The 21,351-nt window shown below is 39.4% G+C and overlaps 1 pseudogene; it reads left to right on the top strand.

The window, feature by feature from the left end:
- LOC145571088 (uncharacterized) overlaps nucleotides 1-8,566 on the top strand; it is a 31,543-nt pseudogene extending 22,977 nt beyond the window's left edge.
- The last annotated feature ends 12,785 nt before the right edge of the window (nucleotides 8,567-21,351 follow it).

Here is a 21,351-nt window from a genome sequence, read left to right as displayed (position 1 = left end):
TTATTTGACATTAGAATTTGTTTCTAGCTTCAATGTTATTAAAACTAATTTAATTCTTTAATCACTCATGTCCAATTCCGATTGCTAAACAATGATGTGCGGTTAACTTTAAAAGAATTTGGTAAATTGTTTGAGCTTAAATCGGATAAGCCTATTGAACCCTCCCAAGACCACATTACCGTGGTCTATAAAAGACTCACTAGGGAGGGCTTACTTTACTTCCAACATGCCAAAGGGACTTGGATTCAACATCCTGTCCCAAATTTTTGGCAAAGTTTTGCCGGCCTCACAATCTTTGGGAGGCATGAACCGGCAAACGTTAGTAGGAATGAACTTGAATTGTTGGCTTCCTATATGATCCCTAATGCTGAAAAACTAAACATACCACATAGGATAGCCCAACATTTTCAAAGGGCGGCCAATGCGGCCGAGGGGGTAGGTCTAGGGCACCTATCTATTTTGGGGGGTTGGTGACCTATATAGCAGTGAAACACATAGGATGGAACCTGATCGGGCATAGGAAAGTGGAGGGTTCTACCCTCATGGACCTAGCATACTTAAGGGGCCTTAACTGGGTGCAACCTATGGGCGGTGAGATATGGTGGATAGTCCACCGGGAATCGGGTAGGAGAGACCAAGGATTTATGCTACCCAACCCCGCCTTGACCAAATTTGAGAAGGGGAAGCCTTCCTACACTTTTGAGATAAACGGTCAAGGCGAGGTTCAAGAGCCTCACTTTTCAACACAACCCCACCATTCACCCCAACACCATTCACCCAAACACCATTCACCCCAATACCAACCACCACCCCAACCCTACACCTATGGCATACCCACCTCCTCCGTCGATTATAATATCGACCCCCATGCCCCTTATGACTTTTCGGCTTTTAGGAGCCAACTAGACCATATAGAATGAGGGCAAGGGAGAGTGGAGAGCATGGTGCAAAACCTAGACTCTAGGTTAGGCACTTTAGATAGAACGGTAGGCCATGTTGAGAGGAACCTCGAGAGGGGTTTATACCCTATGTATGGCGACTATGCACGCCGAGGGGCTATTCCCCCCGAGGCATTAGTTCCCGATTGGTTCCAATACCCTCAAGGAGGTTTTTCGACCCCCGGAGCCTTTGGTACTTATGTGGACTACTCTTCAGTCCATGGTTATGGGGGAGATGCTCCTTTTGGGGGAATGGAGGGAAATGTAGACCCTAACAACTTTTCAGGTGGTTCGGGCTACGGTGGTGATGGTACAAGCCAGGGTGGTGCAGGCTCGAGTTATGGAGGAGGATACCAGAGGATGGATGATGATGATGACGAGGAGTAGCTTCTCCTAGCTACACTCCCAAGTCAATGAGGGCATTGCTTTATTTGGCTTGGGGGGAGATTTCTCGTACATATGGTAACTCTTTCTCTCTTTTCTCTATTTATTGATTTTCTAGTATATATTTTATAGCTTTCTAGTGTAGTTTTTATTGCTTTCCTTTATGAAAAAAATACAAAAAAAATTGAAAAATAAAAAATTCAAAAATACGTTCCAATGAATAGTAAATCATGCTTCCCTGTGTCCCATACTTGGAAAATATTGTTTTGATTCTTGGTATATCATAATGAGCTTTTTGAATTTGTTGATCATGATTTGACGTTTAATTGTTTGGATGCCTAAACATGCGTCAATTTTTCCAACTATTTGTGAATATAGTGCTTGACTAGTTGATTTGGTTAGGAATTGTGTGATATTTCCTGGTATGTCAAGGAATTTGAGTATTGGTTTGCAACTATTAGTAATGTTTGTATGGCTAAATATTATGCACATTCAGGAGGACGAAGGCATTTGTTCTCTTAGGTAGCCTTCAGACAATATTAGATACATTTGTTCCCTTCTTGTTACCCATGTTGTTGCTTGTGCCCTTTTTATTGTTTATTTAGACACATTACAAGCCTATATGAGCCCCATTGGTTACTAGTCCCAAGCTTGGCTTGGGGGAGCTATTAGTTGGTGAGGTGAGGGAGTTGTGGTGTACATATTATTTGCACAATGTGCGAATAAAAGGAGAGTGGTTGTTCTTTTGATATTATGGTTGGAAAATATTGTTGTTTTGTGTTTCAAAGTTGAAAATTTCCAATGTGAGATAAAAATAAAAAAAATGGAAAGCAAAGAAAAAAAATTGTTTCAAATGTTCTATGAGAAGTTTGCTCAAGAAAAAAAGAAAAAAAAAAGTTCAAAGTTTGAAAAAAGAAAGAAAAAGAATAAGTAGCTCAAAGTTTGTTTTAATTCACTCTATTTCCTATTATCATACTTTGTGAGTGAATATGAAGTGTTGGGATTGTTGTTATGTATGGGATTGCTTGGTGAATTTTTGTGAAGTTAAGTTGTGATTGGAGATGTTTTTGTCATTACTTGTTTTGACCTTGGGTTTAATTATAATATGGCTCCCTTAAGCATGGCTTTTCTCTCACATTTTCCTAAATTTATCCTACCCTTTACCCTAGCCTTACATTACAAGCTTTAAAGACCTTCCGACCTTTGTGCATAAGAGTTGTATGAATGTGAAAGTGTTGTTTATCAATGCAAGTTATGATTTGACATATTTCGAGTCGACTAGTAGGTTGAGCGTACATTGTTTTAAACACACGAGAGTGTGAGTTGGGAGGGCATTGTTCACATATAAAGGGGTTGGTTTGAGAGAGATCGCGTACATCTTTTACTCGCCACCTAAATGAGAGTTGAGTGTGTGAGCACTAGTCTTGAGTTCTATATGCTCATGTGGTTTACTCTACTTAACAATTGTTGGGGAGGAAGAATGATTAGATGAATGAGATTGATTGACATTGAAGCATGTTCATTAGATTTTCCTTGAATTGTTTGTGCTTGATTTTGTTTACTTGGGATGAAGCATGTTTTATATGTTCATTGATGAGCTCTTTGCTTAGGGACAAGCAAAGGTTTGGCTTGGGGGAGTTTGATATGTCCAATTTATATAGTGTTTTACCCCCGTCCCTTGGTCATAACTAGTAGTGTTTTTGGCTCTTTAAAGACACTTTTATTACTAATTAGTGTTTTCTAGTGTTTTTTGTAGTTTTTCTTGAGTTTTGTAGGAAATTGCCCATTTAGAGCGTTTTCCGAGTTTTTCATGGAGCAACTACGAGCATTAGGAGGACACGACCATTTTTGAAGCCCAGGACTAGTTAGAGCCGGTGATTAAGGGCTCGGTATGTGATACCAGGGCATTTAGATCGAGTGTTCAAGACCCGAAGTGGAAATCCGGATTGGGCAGAATAATCAAGCCCAATCGAAGTCCAAGCCTTGAGGAAGAGACCGGGCCCGATCGGGCAACCTTGCGCCCAATCGGGCGGGCGCGCAGAAGAGAGCACCAGATAGAAGGCGCGCCCGATCGGGTGAGCATAAGCTCGATCGGGCGCGGCTGCCCAGGAAGATCGTGAAGAAAAAGGCGGGCCCGATCGGGCGGCCTTTCGGCCAATCGGGCGCGTGTTTTTGGAGCTGAGTTTTTAGTTTTCAATTAGGATTTGTTTTAGGGATGTTTGAGTACGATTTTTGTACGGAATTTTGATTACCTTCTCTTTTAGACTTTCTCTCTCTACTGAGAATATTTTCTCTCTCTTAAATTCTCTAAACTTTGTCTTTAATTCCATTCCTTAATCCAGATTTCTTTTGGTAACAATTTATTCTCTTTTAATTTCAGTTATTTTCTTTAATTCTTTCATCATGTCTTATTTTATTGTTTTGATTAGTTTAGATTTAATTATGCTTGAGTAGTTTTATTTCTAGGGTTTATGGGGATCTAATAAATAATATGAAAGGGTAATTTGTGATTGTTGATTATCAATGCTTGATTAATTTCCTATTGATTGATTTAATGCTATGCAATTAGGTTTGGCCAGATTTAATTGTATGAGTTTACTAATATTGATTCGAGATTCGAGAGATGAGAATTGATGTTTAGGCTTAATTTCAATAGGCGGACTAATTTATAAATGGTTAAGTCGAGATTCGAGAGATGAGATTTAATACCGGTAAATTAACTCTGTGATTGTAATACGTAGCGAAAGCCCTTTATAATCTGATTAATTGATGCATTGATGATTGCTTATTATGATTTACCCTGGAATATTGTTTATTAGAGAACCTACGCCCTAGGTTTTTCCTTCATTGATTTATATCTTATTTTACTCCCTTCCTACTCTTACCTTTAGTAGTTTAATTACTCTTTTACAACAAATTAGGTTACTTGATAATTTAGATTGCTTCTAATTAATTAGGAATAAATTGACCTATTTCCCTGTGGTTCGACCCTTCTTCCCTATATACATAGTTAGTGAATTTAGGTTTTTTTTTTATTAGGTGAATAGGACTTTAGCCTATCAAATTTTGATGACGTTGCCGAGGAAACGGTTTTATTTTTATTTTCTGATTATTTTATTTTGTAGTCTAGATTATCCCCTCTTGTCTCATAAAATTTTAGTTCTTTGAGGCAATTCTCATATTTGTCTTTTAGTTCCTTGTTTATGCCCAAGTGTTCCAGATCAGGTTACATCCCATTCGATCCTGAGATCGAGCCCTCGTTTCATAGGCAAAGGAATCTCTATAGACAAATCTTGGTGGGTTCTGAGGAAGACAATAATCGAAGAGACCCTCCATCTAATTCTAGCGACACAGAAATTCCTTTAGATTCAGAATCAAAGATGACGACCATAAAGAAGCTCAGTGAATACTCACAGCCAAAGGTCATAGATTTTCCGCACCTTACTCCCACTCCGGCCCTAGATGGAGTACAATTTGAAATCAAGCCCCAATTTATCACTATGATAGAGAGGAAGCAATTTAGTTAAGCTAAGGGTGAAGATCCTAATCTTCACATTGCAGATTTCTGCCAATATTGTAACACCATTAGACAAGCCGGGGTCACGCTGAACCAAATCAGGGAGATTCTTTTTCCCTTTTCATTATGTGGCAGAGTTAAATTATGGTTTAATGGTTTGAATAGAACTACACTTGGTATTACTGACTAGGAAACTCTTGCCTTGAATTTCTATAATAAATATTACCTTGTAGAGAGAACAGTTGTACTAAGGAGTGCTCTTCAGAACTTCGCTCAAGAGGCCGATGAAACTTTATATGAGGCTTAAGAGAGGTTCAAGGATCTACAGAGAGAATGCCCCCACAAAAATCTAGCACAATGGAAATTGATCCAAGCTTTCTACAATGGACTTGGAAATTCATCTAGATCAGTTCAAGATTCTACAGCTAGTAGGAGATTCATGAATTTAAATGTGGACGATGCCGGACAGGTTATCGAAGTTATGGCAAAACACAATTCCTAGTACGGGAATCCGAGAGGGTTTGCAAATAAAGGAAAACATAATTTCGATTCCGTATCCTTTTTGCAAGCTCAATTAACATATAGTTCTCAAAAATTAGATAATCTTACTGCTGCTCCTAACTTTGTAGCTAATGTTTCTGCTGTTGCTAACAATGAAGCTTTTTGTGAAAATTGTGGAAATGTAGGGCATTGGGAGCAAGATTGTAGGAGTTCCAAGAAACAAGTTAATGTCTTCCAAACCTATAGGCAAAATAACCCATATTCCAACTCTTATAATCCTGGTTACCGGAACCATCCATATCTTTCGTACCAGAGTACCAATGTACAAAACCCTCCACCTCCACAACAACCACAACAGCAACCCCCACCACAGCAGAAATATTACCATCCAAATTCTGGCAAGAAAAACCAAGCACAACACTCATCATCTTCTAACCTTGCTATGACAGAAATAAGAGCAATGCTTACTAACATGCAAAAGCATATGGAGAGTAGGGATGCGCAAATTGATTCTATTTTAGCCCATAATAAAGTCATGGATAATCAAATTACACAACTTTCATATACCCTACAAACCCGCCAGCAGGGAGCTCTACCATCACAACCAATCCATCCCACAGATCATGCCAATGCAACTACTCTAAGGAGTGGTTCATATTATGATAGACCTCCTATGCCAAAGGAAGATGAACCAGTTCCTGATCCAGATTCCTTTATACCAAACGCTAATCCTGCTAACCCTGCAGGGCTACAAATAGATACTAACCCTTCTAATGTTTCTTTGCAGGGTAAATCTCAGGATAAGGGAGGAGATGTGCAGAGCCCAGTTATCAAACTACCGTTCCCTAATAGACAATTGAAGAGTAAGTTTGATAAACAATTCGGTAAGTTCTTGGAGGTTGTGAAAAACTTGCAGGTAACAGTTCCTTTCACTGATTTAATCACTTAGGGTCCTGTATATGCAAAATTTATGAAAGACATTCTGACTAGGAAAAGGGCCATTAATGAGGTAGAAACTGTAGCTTTTACAGAGGAATGTAGTGCCTTATTGCAAAATAAATCCCCTCCTAAATTAAAGGATCCTTGTAGTTTTTCTATCCCTTGTCATATAGGGAATGTTTTTTATTGATAAAGCTTTATGTGATTTGGGTGCCAGTGTCAGTGTTATGCCATCGTCTGTCTGTGCTAAACTTAATATGGGTGATTTAAAAGTTACTAATATAACTTTGCAAATGGAAGATCGTTCTATAAAATACCCTCTACGTATTTTAGAGGATGTCCCTGTCAAAGTTGGTAAATTTTTTATCCCATTTGATTTTTTAGTTTTAGACATGGCTAAGGATACACAAATACCCATTATATTAGGTAGGACTTTTCTCCATACTGCAGGAGCCATTATTAATGTAAAAAATGGTAAACTAACCCTTTCTGTTGGTGATGATAATGTTACTTTTAATTTAGGGAAAGTTTTGAAAGGGCCTATGATAGAGGAAAATTTTTGTTTTATTGATGTAATTGATATAATGGACGATATTTGTGATGATAGCTTGCCACAGGTTCTTGCTAGGGATCCCCTGGAGGAAATTCTTTGTGAGAATTTATATGCAGATAATGCAAGCGTCTAGGGTAGTGAAGTACAGGATATTGAAAGAGCTCTTTCCCTAAAAGAGTTAGACCCCAAAGAGACAATGAAGGTAGTAAATCTAGTTCAGGAACCGAAACCTATAGAGGTCAAGAAACCTGAACTAAAACCTCTCCCTTCTCACTTAAAATATATTTTTCTAGATGAGCAGGAACTATACCCCGTGATCATTAGTACTGCACTTGATGACCTACAAACTTCCCAACTTCTAGGGGTTCTTCAAACCCATAAGAAAGCAATTGGGTACAGTATTGATGATCTCAAGGGTATTAGCCCTGATTTTTGTATGCACAAGATACATCTAGAGGATAACTATAAGCCCTGCATTCAACCCTAGAGAAGATTGAATCCTAAAATGCAGGAAGTAGTCAAGAAAGAGGTTATGAAATTGCTCGATGTATGTATTATCTATCTTATTTCTGACTCTAAGTGGGTAAGTCCTGTGCAGGTAGTGCCTAAAAAAGGTAAGATGACTGTGATTACTAATGAGAAAAATGAATAATCCCCACTAGAACTGTTACAGGGTGGCGTATGTGTATTGATTATCATAAACTAAATATCGCCACTAAAAAGGACCACTTCCCCCTCCCCTTTATAGATCAAATGCTGGAGAGGTTAGCTAATCATAAGTTCTTTTGCTATTTAGATGGGTATTCGGGATTTTTCCAAATTCCAATTCACCCTGAAGATCAGGAAAAGACAACCTTTACATGCCCTTATGGTACTTTTACATATCGTAGGATGCCCTTGGTTTATGTAATGCCCCCACTACCTTTCAACGTTGTATGATGAGCATCTTTTCTGATTTCATAGAGTCTATTACGGAAGTCTTTATGGATGATTTTAGCGTGTATTGTTCTTCATTTGATTCATGTCTAATAAATCTCGCTAAAATTTAGAAACGATGTGAAGAATGCAATTTGGTACTAAACTGGGAGAAATGTCACTTTATGGTGACAGAGGAAGTAGTTCTAGGTCACATTGTATCTGACAAGGGCGTACAAGTAGATAAAGCTAAGATTTCAGTGATTGAGCAATTACCTCCCCCAGTTAATGTTAAGGGGGATAGAAGTTTCTTGGGCCACGCGGGGTTTTATCGTCGCTTTATCAAAGACTTTTCTAAAATTTTTAAACCACAGACTCAGCTTTTACTCAAGGATGCCCCTTTTATTTTTACTGAAGAGTGTCTTGAGGCTTTTAACAGGATTAAGGAGGCTTTGATATCGGCACCCATTATATGTGCTCCCGGATTGGAATCTACCTTTCGAGATTATTTGTGATGCAAGTGACTATGCACTAGGAGCCGTTTTTGGACAGAGAAAGGACAAAGTTTTGCATGCTATTTATTATGCAAGAAAAACTTAGGATGAAGCCCAAGTCAACTATGCCACTACGGAGAAGGAGTTTCTTGTTGTCATATATGCTTTAGAAAAATTTATATAATATCTTGTTGGTTCTAAAGTCATTGTTTTTATTGACCATGAAGCTTTGAAATACTTGATAGCTAAGGCGGAATCAAAGCCTAAGCTACTTCGTTGGGTTCTTTTGCTCAAAGATTTCAATATCGAGATAAAAGATAAATAGGGAGCAGAGAATGTAGTAGTAGACCACTTGTCACGTATCAGGTATGATGAGGAAGGATTCTCTTCCTATAGATGATTCTTTCCCTGATGACAACCTATATGCAGTTGTAGAGCAACACCCATGGTATGCTGACTTTGCTAATTATTTAGTGAGTGGTACTCTACCTCCTTACTTGTCCTACCAACAGAAAAAGAAATTCCTTTCTGATGTTAAACATTATTTTTGTGATGATCCCTTTTTTTTTCGTGAGTGTGCAGATGGATTATTTCGCAGGTGTGTTCCCAAATGGGAAGTTCACGGTGTGCTTACTAGTTGTCACACCTCACCATATGGAGGACATCATGGCCCCACTAAAACGGTGGCCAAGATTAATGAGTCAGGTTTCTATTAGCCTACTATGTTTATGGATGCTAAAATTTTTGTATAGGCTTGTGACTCTTGCCATAGGACTGGCAACATCTCGTGGCGGCATGAGATGCCTCAGACTGGAATTTCGAAAGTTGAAATTTTTGATATTTGGGGTGTTGATTACATGGGACCGTTCCCTTCTTCAAACAGGAACCGCTATATACTTGTCGCCGTCGATTATGTATCCAAGTGGGTTGAGGCCATCGCTACTCCTACTAATGATGCCAAGGTGCCAAGGTGGTCCACAGACTTTTTAAGAAGACTATCTTTCCAAGATTTTTAGTGCCTAGAGCTATAATCAGTGACGGAGTGGAAGTTAGACACCCTCCTCAAGAAGTATGGTTTCTACCATAGGACAGGTTTAGCCTACCATCCCCAAACTAGTGGCCAAGTTGAAGTTTCCAATCTTGAGATCAAGTCCATTCTAGAAAAGGTGGTGGCAAAATCAAGGAAAGATTGGAGCGATAAGTTGGATGACACCCTTTGGGCATACAGAACCGCGTTTAAGATCCTTATAGGTACTACTCCATATAGACTCGTGTACGGTAAAGCATGTCATCTTCCGGTGGAATTAGAATACAAGGCATATTGGCTTATTAAGGAGATTAATTTTGATGCCAAATTAGCGGGAGAAAAGAGGTTACTTCAACTTAACCAACTCGATTAGTTTAGGTTGACGGCCTATGATAGTGCTCATGTCTACAAGGAGAAGACAAAGAGATGGCACGACAAGATGATCCTTCCGAGAGAATTCAAAGAAGGTGATAAAGTGTTGTTGTTCAACTCTAGACTTAAACTATTCCCAAGAAAGTTGAAGTCAAGGTGGTCGGGTCCTTTTACTGTCAAAAGGGCTAATAAATGCGGTTTTGTGGAGGTTTTTGATGAACATGGTAACGAGTTCAAGGTTAATGGCCAAAGACTCAAGCTATATCATGAGGGGGCTACGATTGGTGTAGCTGAACTACTTCAGCTAAGCGGTTCCGGTTCATTTTGAGCTTCAATGTGGTAAGAAGGTCGTGCGGGACCTAGATAAACAAGCGCTTTGTGGGAGGCAACCCGTATTTCTTCCTTTCTAGATTAGTTTTTCCTTTATTTTTATTAGAGAGGAGAGGAGAGTGAAATTTTACCTTTCATAAGTGTTTTTGTACAGGTATTAGATCCTAAAGTAAGGAGTTTTCAAGAGAAAAAGTTTGAAGAAAAAGAACCATCCGATTGGGTACGAACATGATCGGGCAAGGCTCGCCCGATCGGGCGCGCACCTAGGGGTCAGAAATCGAGCAAAAAGTGCCCGATCGGGCAAGGAGTCCCGATCGGGTGCGCAATTCGGATTTTATCGGAGCTTTAATTCACCCGATCGGGCTAGGCTCGCCCGCTCGGGCGCGCAAGGAAGGAAGAAAATCAAGGGAAATTTCGCCCGATTGGGCGGATTTTTGGAGAAATTGAGTGAGACCAAATGAAATATCGAGCAAAGCTCGCCCGATCAGGCAAGCAAAATGGCGATTTTCATGTTCGAGTTCGCGCCCGATCGTGCAGAGGTCGTCCGATTGGGCGCGCACTTCACACTTCAGCAGAACACATATTCGCCCGACCGGGCGAGACTCGCCCAATCGGGCGCGCCTAATTCTTTGGCCGTCTTAAGTTTCTTTCTGCCCCTTACTTTTCTTTTTCTTTCTTACTTCTTCTTCAATCACACTTTCTCTCTCTAAAACCTCCATTTTCAAACCTTCAAACTCACATTCCTTTCAAGATCTCCTCAAATTCATCCATCAAAACTATAAATTTTTCACATATTATTCATCCTTAAACCTTCCTCTACATTCTCCACTAAATTTCGACCACTTTCTCTCAAAATTTCTCAAAACCCTTACAGAGAGAAAGTTTCAATTCCTAACTTTTTCACTTAAAATGGCTTCAAAGGGATCTAGACAACAAAGAGGTGAAGGTTCTAGGCAACAACAACAACCGATGGTTGACCCGGAGCTTCAAATACCGGGATGGGAGGAAGTTGTCATAACCTCAACCGAAGAACGAGCTAGGATGCTCAACCTCATCCAGAGGCAGGTAATCTCTACTCGATTTGTACATCATCCTACGTTTTCTAGGATAGAAATTGATAAACCGATAGAGAAATTGTTTAAAGGTGTAGGAATGAGTTGATTTTTCCAAATGCATTATGACACCTATGATTATTTGACATTAGAATTTGTTTCTAGCTTCAATGTTATTAAAACTAATGCTTTAATCACTCATGTCCAATTCTGATTGCTAAACAATGATGTGCGGTTAACTTCAAAAGAATTTGGTAAATTGTTTGAGCTTAAATCGGATAAGCCTATTGAACCATCCAAAGACCACATTACTGTGGTCTATAAAAGACTCACCGGGGAGGGTTTAATTTACCTCTTACATGCCAAAAGGAAGTGGATTCAACAATTTTTGGGAGGCATGAACCGGCAAACGTTAAGAGGAATGAACTTGAATTGTTGGCTTCCTATATCATCCCTAATGCTGAAAAACTAAACATACCACATAGGATAGCCCAACATTTTCAAAGGGCGGCCAATGCGGCCGACGGGGTAGGTCTAGGGCGCCTATCTATTTTGGGGGGTTGTGACCCATATAGCAGTGAAACACCTAAGATGGAACCCGACCGGGCATAGGAAAGTTGAGGGTTCTACCCTCATGGACCTAGCATACTTAGGGGGCCTTAACTAGGTTCAACCTAGCATACTTAGGGGACCTAGCATACTTAGGGGGCCCACCATTCACCCCAACACCATTCACCCAAACACCATTCACCCCAATACCAACCACCACCCCAACCCTGCACATATGGCATACCCATCTTCTCTGTCAATTATAATATCGACCCCCATGCCCCTTATGAATTTCGCCTTTTAGGAGCCAACTAGACCGTATAGAACGAGGGCAAGGGAGGGTGGAGGGCATGGTGCAAAACCTAGACTCTAGGTTAGGCACTTTAGATAGGAGGGTAGGCCATGTTGAGAGGAACCTTGGGAGGGATTTATACCCTATGTATGGCGACTATGCACACCGAGGGGCTATTCCCCCCAAGCATTAGTTCCCGATTGGTTCCAATACCCTCAAGGAGGGTATTCGACCCCTGGAGCCTTTGGTACTTATGTGGACTACTCTTCAGTCCATGATTATGGGGGCGATGCTCCTTTTGAGGGAATGGGGGGAAATGTAGACCCTAACTACTTTGCAGGTGGTTTGGCTATGGTGGTGTTAGTACAAGCCAGGGTGGTGCCGGCTCGAGTTATGGAGGAGGCTACCAGAGGATGGATGAGGATGATGACGAGGAGTAGCTTCTCCTAGCTACACTCCCCAGTGAATGAGGACATTGCTTAATTTGGCTTGGGGGTAGATTTCTTGTACATATGGTAACCCTTTCTCTCTTTTCTCTATTTATTGCTTTTCTATTATAGATTTTATTGCTTTCTAGTGTAGTTTTTATTGCTTTACTTTATGAAAAAAATATTAAAAAAAAATCAAAAATAAAAAATTCAAAAATACATTCCAATGAATTGAAAATCATGCTTCCCTTTGTCCCATACTTGGAAAATATTGTTTTGATTCTTGGTATATGATAATTTGCTTTGTGAATTTGTTGATCATGATTTGAAGTTTAATTGTTTGAATGCCTAAACATGCGTCAATTTTGCCAACTATTTGTGAATATAGTGCTTGACTAGTTGATTTGGTGAGGAATTGTGTGATAGTTCATGGTATGTCAAGGAATTTGAGTATTGGTTTGCAACTATTAGTAATGTTTGTATGGCTCAATATTATGCACATTGAGGAGTACATAGGCATTTGTTCTCTTAGGTAGCCTTCAGACAATATTAGATACATTTGTTCCCTTCTTGTTACTCATATTGTTGCTTATGCCCTTTTTATTATTTATTCAGCCACATTACAAGCTTATATGAGCCCCATTGGTTACTAGTCCCAAGCTTGGCTTGGGGGAGCTATTAGTTGGTGAGGTGAGGGAGTTGTGGTGTGCATATTATTTGCACAATGTGGGAATAAAAGGAGAGTGATTGTTCTTTTGATATTATGGTTGGAAAATATTGATGTTTTGTGTTTCAAAGTTGAAAATTTCCAATGTGAGATAAAAAGAAAAAAAAAAGAAAGCAAAAGAAAAAAATTGTTTTAAATGTTCTATGTGAAGGTTGCTCAAGAAAAAAAGAAAAAAAAAAGTTCAAAGTTTGAAAAAGAAAGAAAAAGAATGAGTAGTTCAAAGTTTGTTTTAATTCACTCTATTTCCTATTATCATACTTTGTGAGTGAATATGAAGTGTTGGGATTGTTGTTATGTATGGGATTGCATGGTGAATTTTTGTGGAGTTAAGTTGTGATTGGAGATGTTTTGGTCATTACTTGTTTTGACCTTGGGTTTTATTAGGACATGGCTCCCTTAAGCATGGTTTTTCTCTCACATTTTCCTAAATTCATCCTACCCTTTACCCTAGCCTTACATTACAAGCTTTAAAGACCTTCCGACCTTTGTGCATAAGAGTTGTATGAATGTGAAAGTGTTGTTTATCAATGCAAGTTATGATTTGATATATTTCGAGTCGACTAGTAGGTTGAGTGTACATTGTTTTAAACACACGAGAGTGTGAGTTGGGAGGGCATTGTTCACATATAAAGGGGTTGGTTGGAGAGCGATCGAGTACATCTTTTACTCGCCACATAAATAAGAGTTGAGTGTGTGAGCACTAGTCTTGAGTTCTATATGCTCATGTGGTTTGCTCTATTTGACAATTGTTGGGGAGGAAGAATGATTAGATGAATGAGATTGATTGACATTGAAGCATGTTCATTAGATTTGCCTTGAATCGTTTGTGCTTGATTTTGTTTACTTGGGATGAAGCATGTTTTATATGTTCATTGATGAGCTCTTTGGTTAGGGACAAGAAAAGGTTTGGCTTGGGGGAGTTTGATATGTCCAATTTATATTGTGTTTTACCCCCGTCCCTTGGTCATAATTAGTAGTGTTTTTGGCTCTTTAGAGCCACTTTTATTACTAATTAGTGTTTTCTAGTGTTTTTTGTAGTTTTGCTTGAGTTTTGTAGGAAATTGCTTTCCGGGTTTTTCATGGAGCAACTACGAGCATTAGGAGGACGCGACCATTTTTGAAACCCAGGACTGGTTAGAGCCGGTGATTAAGGGCTCGGTATGTGATACTGGGGCATTTGGATCGAGTTTTCAAGACCCGAAGAGGAAATCCGGATTGGGCCAAAGAATCAAGCCCAATCAAAGTCCAAGCCTCGAGGAAGAGACCGGGCCCAATCGGGCAACCTTGTGCCCAATCGGGCGGGCGCGCAGAAGAGAGCACCAGCAAGAAGGCGCGTCCGATCGGGTGAGCATAAGCTCGATCGGGCGCGGCTGCCCAGGAAGATCGTGAAGAAAAAGGCGGGCCCGATCGGGCGGCCTTTCGCTCGATCGGGCGTGTATTTTTGGAGCCGAGTTGTTAGTTTTCAATTAGGATTTGTTTTAGGGATGTTTAAGTACGATTTTTGTATAGAATTTTGATTACCTTCTCTTTTATACTTTCTCTCTCTACTGAGAATATTTTCTTTCTAATAAATTCTCTAAACTTTGTCCTTAATTCCATTCCTTAATCCAGATTTCTTTTGGTAACAATTTATTCTCTTTTAATTTCAGTTATTTTCTTTAATTCTTTTATCATGTCTTATTTTATTGTTTTAATTAGTATAGATTTAATTATGCTCTAGTAGTTTTATTTCTAAGGTTTATGGGGATCTAATAAATAATATGAAGGGGTAATTTGTGATTGTTGATTATCAATGCTGCTTGATTAATTTCCTATTGATTGATTTAATGCTATGCAATTAGGTTTGGCCAGATTTAATTGTATGAGTTTACCAATATTGATTCGAGATTCGAGAGATGAGAATTGATGTTTAGGCTTAATTTCAATAGGCGGACTAATTTATAAATGGTTAAGTCGAGATTTGAGAGATGAGATTTAATATCGGTAAATTAACTCTGTGATTGTAATACGTAGTGAAAGCCCTTTATAATCTAATTAATTGATGCATTGATGATTGGTTATTATGATTTACCCTAGAATATTGTTTATTAGTGAACCTGGCCTATGCCCTAGGTTTTTCCTTCATTGATTTATATCTTATTTTACTCCCTTCCTACTCTTACCTTTAGTAGTTTAATTACCCTTTTACAACAAATTTAGTTACTTGATAATTTAGATTGCTTTTAATTAATTAGGAATAAATTGACCTGTTTCCCTGTGGTTCGACCCTTCTTCCCTATCTACATAGTTAGTGGATTTAGGTTTTATTTTTGATTAGGTGAATACGACTAGATCTTATTATCTGGACGGCATTCATCCAGAGGAATATCAATATGATCTCCAACCGGCTGGGGATGGAATTTATCTGACCGTTCCCCAGTAAGTGATTGTTATTTCTTCTCCTTCTTCACCTCCACAAGCAGATCAACTTTTCTTTTCTTTCCGGCAACTGGGGGGCTGAGTCAGAGTCCTTGACATCGTCGTCTATTGGCTCCTTCAGATGACCGGCTGCATCAGCCATTGGTTTGACGTCTAAAAGGTAACACTCCCTTGCCGTCTTCTAACCCCCGTTCAGGGAGGCAATAGAGCCATCATCCATTTCATATTTTAACAACATGAGAGTTGGGATGATGATGGTATTGTACTCGTTTAGAGTGGGACGGCCTAGAATAATGTTATAGGTGGTTAGCTCTTCAACCACCAAAAACAGGATGATCATATGCCGCCCTTTTCCCTTCTGCCCCTGCCGGATGGGTAAGTCAATTTGTCCGACTAGATGCACGACCCCTCCCTTGAAACAAACGAGAGGGTGGGAGACGCCTCGCAGATTGTCCAACTTGTAATTCAGGTCGGATAGACACTTGTAGCTAATGAGGTCAGAGGAGCTACTAGTGTCTATAAGAATCCGACCAACCAACTGTTGGCAAACTTACAATCAATGACGACCGGGTCGTCATGCGATCGGCGTACTTTTCCCGGATCTTTCTCAGTGCTGAGGACGTCTGGGAAAGTACCACTAGCAGACGCCTGTCCATCATCAATGGAATCGATCATCTTCTTAAGATGATCCTTGGTGCCCCGAATGGTCGGGCCATTACTTACAAATTCGCCTGCTATATTGTAGACCAGCTCCTAGCAAGTTGGACAGTCTTGGACAACTATCTCGGATTCGTCTTGACAGTCACTTTAGACTTCAAGATATATGATTTCAGCACCCCTTGTCAGCCAAATGGTCCAACGTCCGCTTGAGGCTATAGCAGTCGTTGTTGTCATGGCCGACTTCCTCATGGAAGTAACAGTATTTATTTTTATTCCATGACTGGACGAAACTCTTCATCAGATTCGGCTTCTCAATGGTCAACCTGTCCTTTATTTCCATGAGGATATAGTAGTAGTCTTTATTAAACTCGTACCTCGGGACGTACGGTTTGAATTCTTTCTTTTTCTTTTTAGATGGTTGATCAGTCTCATCAACCGCCCAAACTTCTTTTCTGTTTTTACTCTCTTCAGATTTTTAAGCTGGCTGAGAAAATCGACACTCTTTTTGTTTGTTAGACTTCTTAAAATCTGACTGATGGGTGGACTAGCAGAGGTCAGTGGCTTGAATAAATCTCTCTTCCTCTATCAATGCCTTTTGGAGGGTGAAGACCCTCTTCCGGACGAGGTCAACGTTAAAATTTTACCCATCCTTCAAACCCTAAAGAAGTCTGTATAAGCTACCTCGTCAGACATCCCTTATATCTGGATTCTAACTAGATTGAACCGTCTAACGTAGGAGCAAAGCCCTTCTCTCTCTCCTTGTCGTATGGTGCTAAAGTCAAGACTTGTTTTCTTGGCAAGAATGTTCATCGAGAAGTTTGAGGCAAATAGGAAGGCAAGTCTCCTAAAGCTATCAATGCATTCGGATGGCAAGTTGCCAAACCATTGTTGGGATATGCCCTTCAAGGTAGCCGGGAAGCATCGGCACCACATAGCATCCTCTAACCCCTACATATGCATAAGGTTGATGTAGGCCATGAGGTGGTCCTTTAGGTTGGTGGTACAATATAGGCACCAACTAAGACATTCTTAACCTTAGTCGGCTATGCTGCCTCGGTTATTTCCTTGGTGAACACAGATGTTTGTTCACCAAGTTTGAGCAGACGGAGCTGCCAGTCCAAGAGTTGGACATTGTGTGCCGCCAAACCTCCAAAGAGGGTCGGCTGCATGAATTGTGGAACATACTGCCCGTATGGCGCCTAGGGCACATACGGGACTGTTACAATCATTAAAGGGCCAGTATGGACGGACTTGCCGCCTGTATGGCTCTCATGAAAGGATTGAGAATTCCTTGCAGATGTATTTTTGAAGTTGTCTTGAAAGCTTGATGTAGAGGCTAACTTAGACAGCTACTGACTCTGATTGTGCTCGATGATGTGTCGATCATCAGAGAAGGTTTTCTTGCTGCCATCCGGCTGAACCGCTAGGATGACCTTCCTTTTGCTCGTCTGGGGCAAAAGGATCTTGTCCCAGTGAATGATATGCGTAGTTTTCTCCTTTAGATGTGGAGTAGGTTGCCTGTCTCTAACTGACTTCCTCCTCTCAACTTAGGGAGTCTTCTTGGGCGACTGACCCTTGCTAGATCAATTCATCCTCTTGTTTATCAGGTCCTTGATTTCACCCTTAAAACTTGTCATGGACTTCATGAGCTCGTCACGGGTAACTAGAGCCTGACCACGCACCGCCTGGGTGTTCCTAGGCGGTGGTTAAGTAGTCTTGCTGGTACCTAATTCATTTTTAGCTCATTCCAACTTATCTCTGGAACGCATGTGCTTAGAGTGAAGTGACCCATCAGGGCCCACTCAGGTTTCGACTTCACAGTCGTTGTCCGTATCATGGTCTGAATAGACCACCCCATCGGCTCCGGGGTGGTTGGGTTCAGGTGGCGGTACAAACTCTTAAACCATCTTAAAGGTACTCTCCCAACAGACGGCGCCAAATGTTTTAGGGATTTTTAGTCCCTCAGGAAAGTTATAGCTTGAAGACTAGTTCGATGCGGCCTTTACCTGCAAAACAACGAAGACTCCGGGTGGTTGGAGCTCCGCCTTCAACGATCAAGTTAGAACGTGTTTGGAGAATGTAAAGAGTGCGGAAAAAGTAAAGTAAGATCTTCTTTGATTCCGATATCAGGTGTTTTCTCTAATCAGAGAGAATGTAGGGTAGTGTAATAAATGAATGTGTCCCCAAAATAGGGGAAATCTCCCTATTTATAGGGTATTGGAAATTCGTGCTCATTGGGTCATTCTGACTTAATGGGATGCGCCGTTTTGCATATTTCTCGGGAATTGGGCCATGAAGGCCGCAATTCTAGCTGATATATGAGGCTAACATGTGTCAGTTGGTAAGTGGCCCATGTTAGATCTGTCCAGGCTTAACACGTGTCCCTCTCTGATTGGGCCACGTGTCTAGGGTAGTTTTACCCTAAACAGTTACCAAAATTGATTGCTTACCTTTTTTAAAAAAAGAATTTATATGATTTGATCTATATAAATGATTTAATTTGTATATAATATTTGGTTTTTTTATTTAAGGTATAATGATAAAAAAAATCTCAAAATTTTAAAACAAAATAATAATTTCTTTACGCTTATTATTTGATTACTCATAACTGATAGTTTGTAATAGGGTCTGTTCCGATTTACTAAAAACAATTGAACTGAACTAATTAGGCTGAACTGAACTGAACTGAACTAAAATGAAATGAATTGTTTATAAGAGAAGAAAATTAGGAACTGAACTGAACTAATTTTACTTAATGAAATAATGTTTTCAAATACTTTCTATTTTTTGTATTCGTGTAGTGGTAAAGTCACACTAGCTTTTACATCCATTGTTTAAGTATGTCGTTGCTGTAAATGTTAGTTGTCTAATATATGAAATTGCATTGCACAGTTATTGACCACAAAATCAATAGATATATTACTATTAATATTAAAATTATATTTTTTTTTTTTGTAAAGAATTAAAATTAAAAGTACATAGTTATATTGTAGCAAGTTTTTTAATTACATTTTATTATTAAATAATACTTTTTTGTTGTTTAGATAGCCATAAATACATGTGGTGAGAATCAATCTTAGGATCCCTTGGAAATAGAAAGGGAATTTTAACTAACTAAGGTGTTTTTTTGATAGGTACCTAATATCTATAATTTTATGTTTTTTTTTTTTTTGTTACAAAAATTTGAAAGGTTTTGAAAAATATATTAAGTTCAATTTAAAAGTTATTAATAAAATAAGGACTAAGGAGGTGATGAGGCATGTACTCCATATTATAAGTGGATGTAAATACCTTAAAAATAAAGTGAAGGGGAAACGATTGTACAAGTATAATAGAGGTGATGGGCGGGTGATCGATTATTAACTGGGTATGGATACTTTAGTGAATGAGTACCTTTAACACAAAATTTTAAATGTGACTGGTTATGCAAGTGTGGCCAAGGTTATTTGGTTGCCAGGGGTTACTCAATTAGTCAGTCGTATCTTAATTAGGGGTTACTTGATGAGTTAGGCGTAACTTGATTAGGGATTACTCAATGAGTTAGGTGTAACTTGATCAGGGGTTACTCGGTCAGTTAAGCGTAACTTGGTTAGGGGCTACTCGGTCGGTCAAGGCTTACTCGGTCGATCAAGAGTTACTCGTTCATGGGTTACGCGATCGGTCAGGGGTTACCTGGCCAGTGTTTTGGTGATTGTCAGGTTGCCGCATGGTGTGGCTGGCCACACAAAAATAGCAAATTTTTATATGTGGCTAGCCACACCGTGTGTTCAAGGTTAAGCGAGTTACTCGAACAAGGGTTAGTTAAGGGGTTTGGTTAAGAGTTACTCGCCCATGGATTATTTAAGGGGTTACTTAGTTAGGAGTTACTTGAGAAGTTTTGTTAGGGTTAGTTAAGGGGTTACTCGGCCAAGGGTTAGTTAAGGGGTTACTCGGCCAAGGGTTACTTGAGGGGTTACTCCACCATTGTAACACATGTCATCCATATAATGAATTTACTTATAAATATTTCTTAAACATATATTTTAAACCCTCAAAATAATGATATACGAAGTACTACTTGAAAACAACTTTTTTTTTATTCTTAAATTGTATGGAAAGATTTGAAAAATAATTCAACTCAATGAACTAACAATCAATACCCACATTAAGCCATATTTTTTCCCTCATTTCTACTTGCGCCATTGGCCACCTCATTTTTAAATGAGAGGATTTTTTTGTGTGGCTAATTACAAAGTGTGGCTGGGTTTACTCAAGTTACTCGGTCAGGGGTTACTCGAGTTACTTCTGATAGAGTAACCCCTTAAAAAACCCTAACTAAGTAACTCGTAACCCCTCGAGTAAACCCCTGACCGAGTAACTCGAGTAACTCATGACCGAGAAACCCCTATAGTAACCCATGACTGAGTAACCCCTAACAAAACCCCTCAAGTAACACATGACGACCGAGTAACCCTAACTGAACCCCTCAAGTAACCCCTAAATTAAATCCTAATAGAGTAACCCGAGTAACCCATGACCGAGTAACCCCTCGAGAAATCCCCGACTGAGTAACCCCATAAGTAACCCATGACCGAGTAACTATCCCTGACCGAACCCCTCAAGTAACCCCTAAATTAAATCCTAACAGAGTAACCCGAGTAACCCATGACCGAGTAACTGATAGAGGAATAAACGAGTCGTCAATTGTCTATCCAAAAATCAAACACAATTTATAACATCCTAAACAAACTTAATAAAAGTATAAGGCAAGTATAGGGTTGAACCCAAAGGAGTGAGTCGGTATTAGCTATAGCCTAAGTCAAGCTACTTCGAAGATTGTAGTGAGAAAATGGTTGGTACTATGGTAACAAAGGTAGACTAATCAAGTTATTCAAGAAACTAAACACTAGGGATATAGGTTCCACATGCAAGTTCAATAATCATGCTAATTGATAGTTCATTCAGTTGATTCAAGCATTACAAAGGACAAACAATAGTAGCAATCAAGAGAATTCAAGAGCTATTTCCTAGAGACCAAGCTAGTGGTCACTATGAATAGCTAATCAAGGAAATTAACAATCAAACTCAATCAATTAAAACAATTCTCAAATTGATGGTTCATGTCATTAAGAATTGCAATGCAATCTAGATTAATCTTATAGGTTGATCACTCCTAATTTAATTAATCACATGCAAAACTATGTCAACCAATTTAATTGCAACAATTCAATCAATCAATGATCATCAACTAGCACAAATTATTAATCAAGCATGCT

This window comes from Chenopodium album, chromosome 2 (assembly GCF_948465745.1).
Source record: "Chenopodium album chromosome 2, dcCheAlbu1.1, whole genome shotgun sequence".
NCBI lineage: Eukaryota > Viridiplantae > Streptophyta > Magnoliopsida > Caryophyllales > Amaranthaceae > Chenopodium > Chenopodium album.
This window is presented reverse-complemented; position numbering and strand designations above follow the sequence as displayed.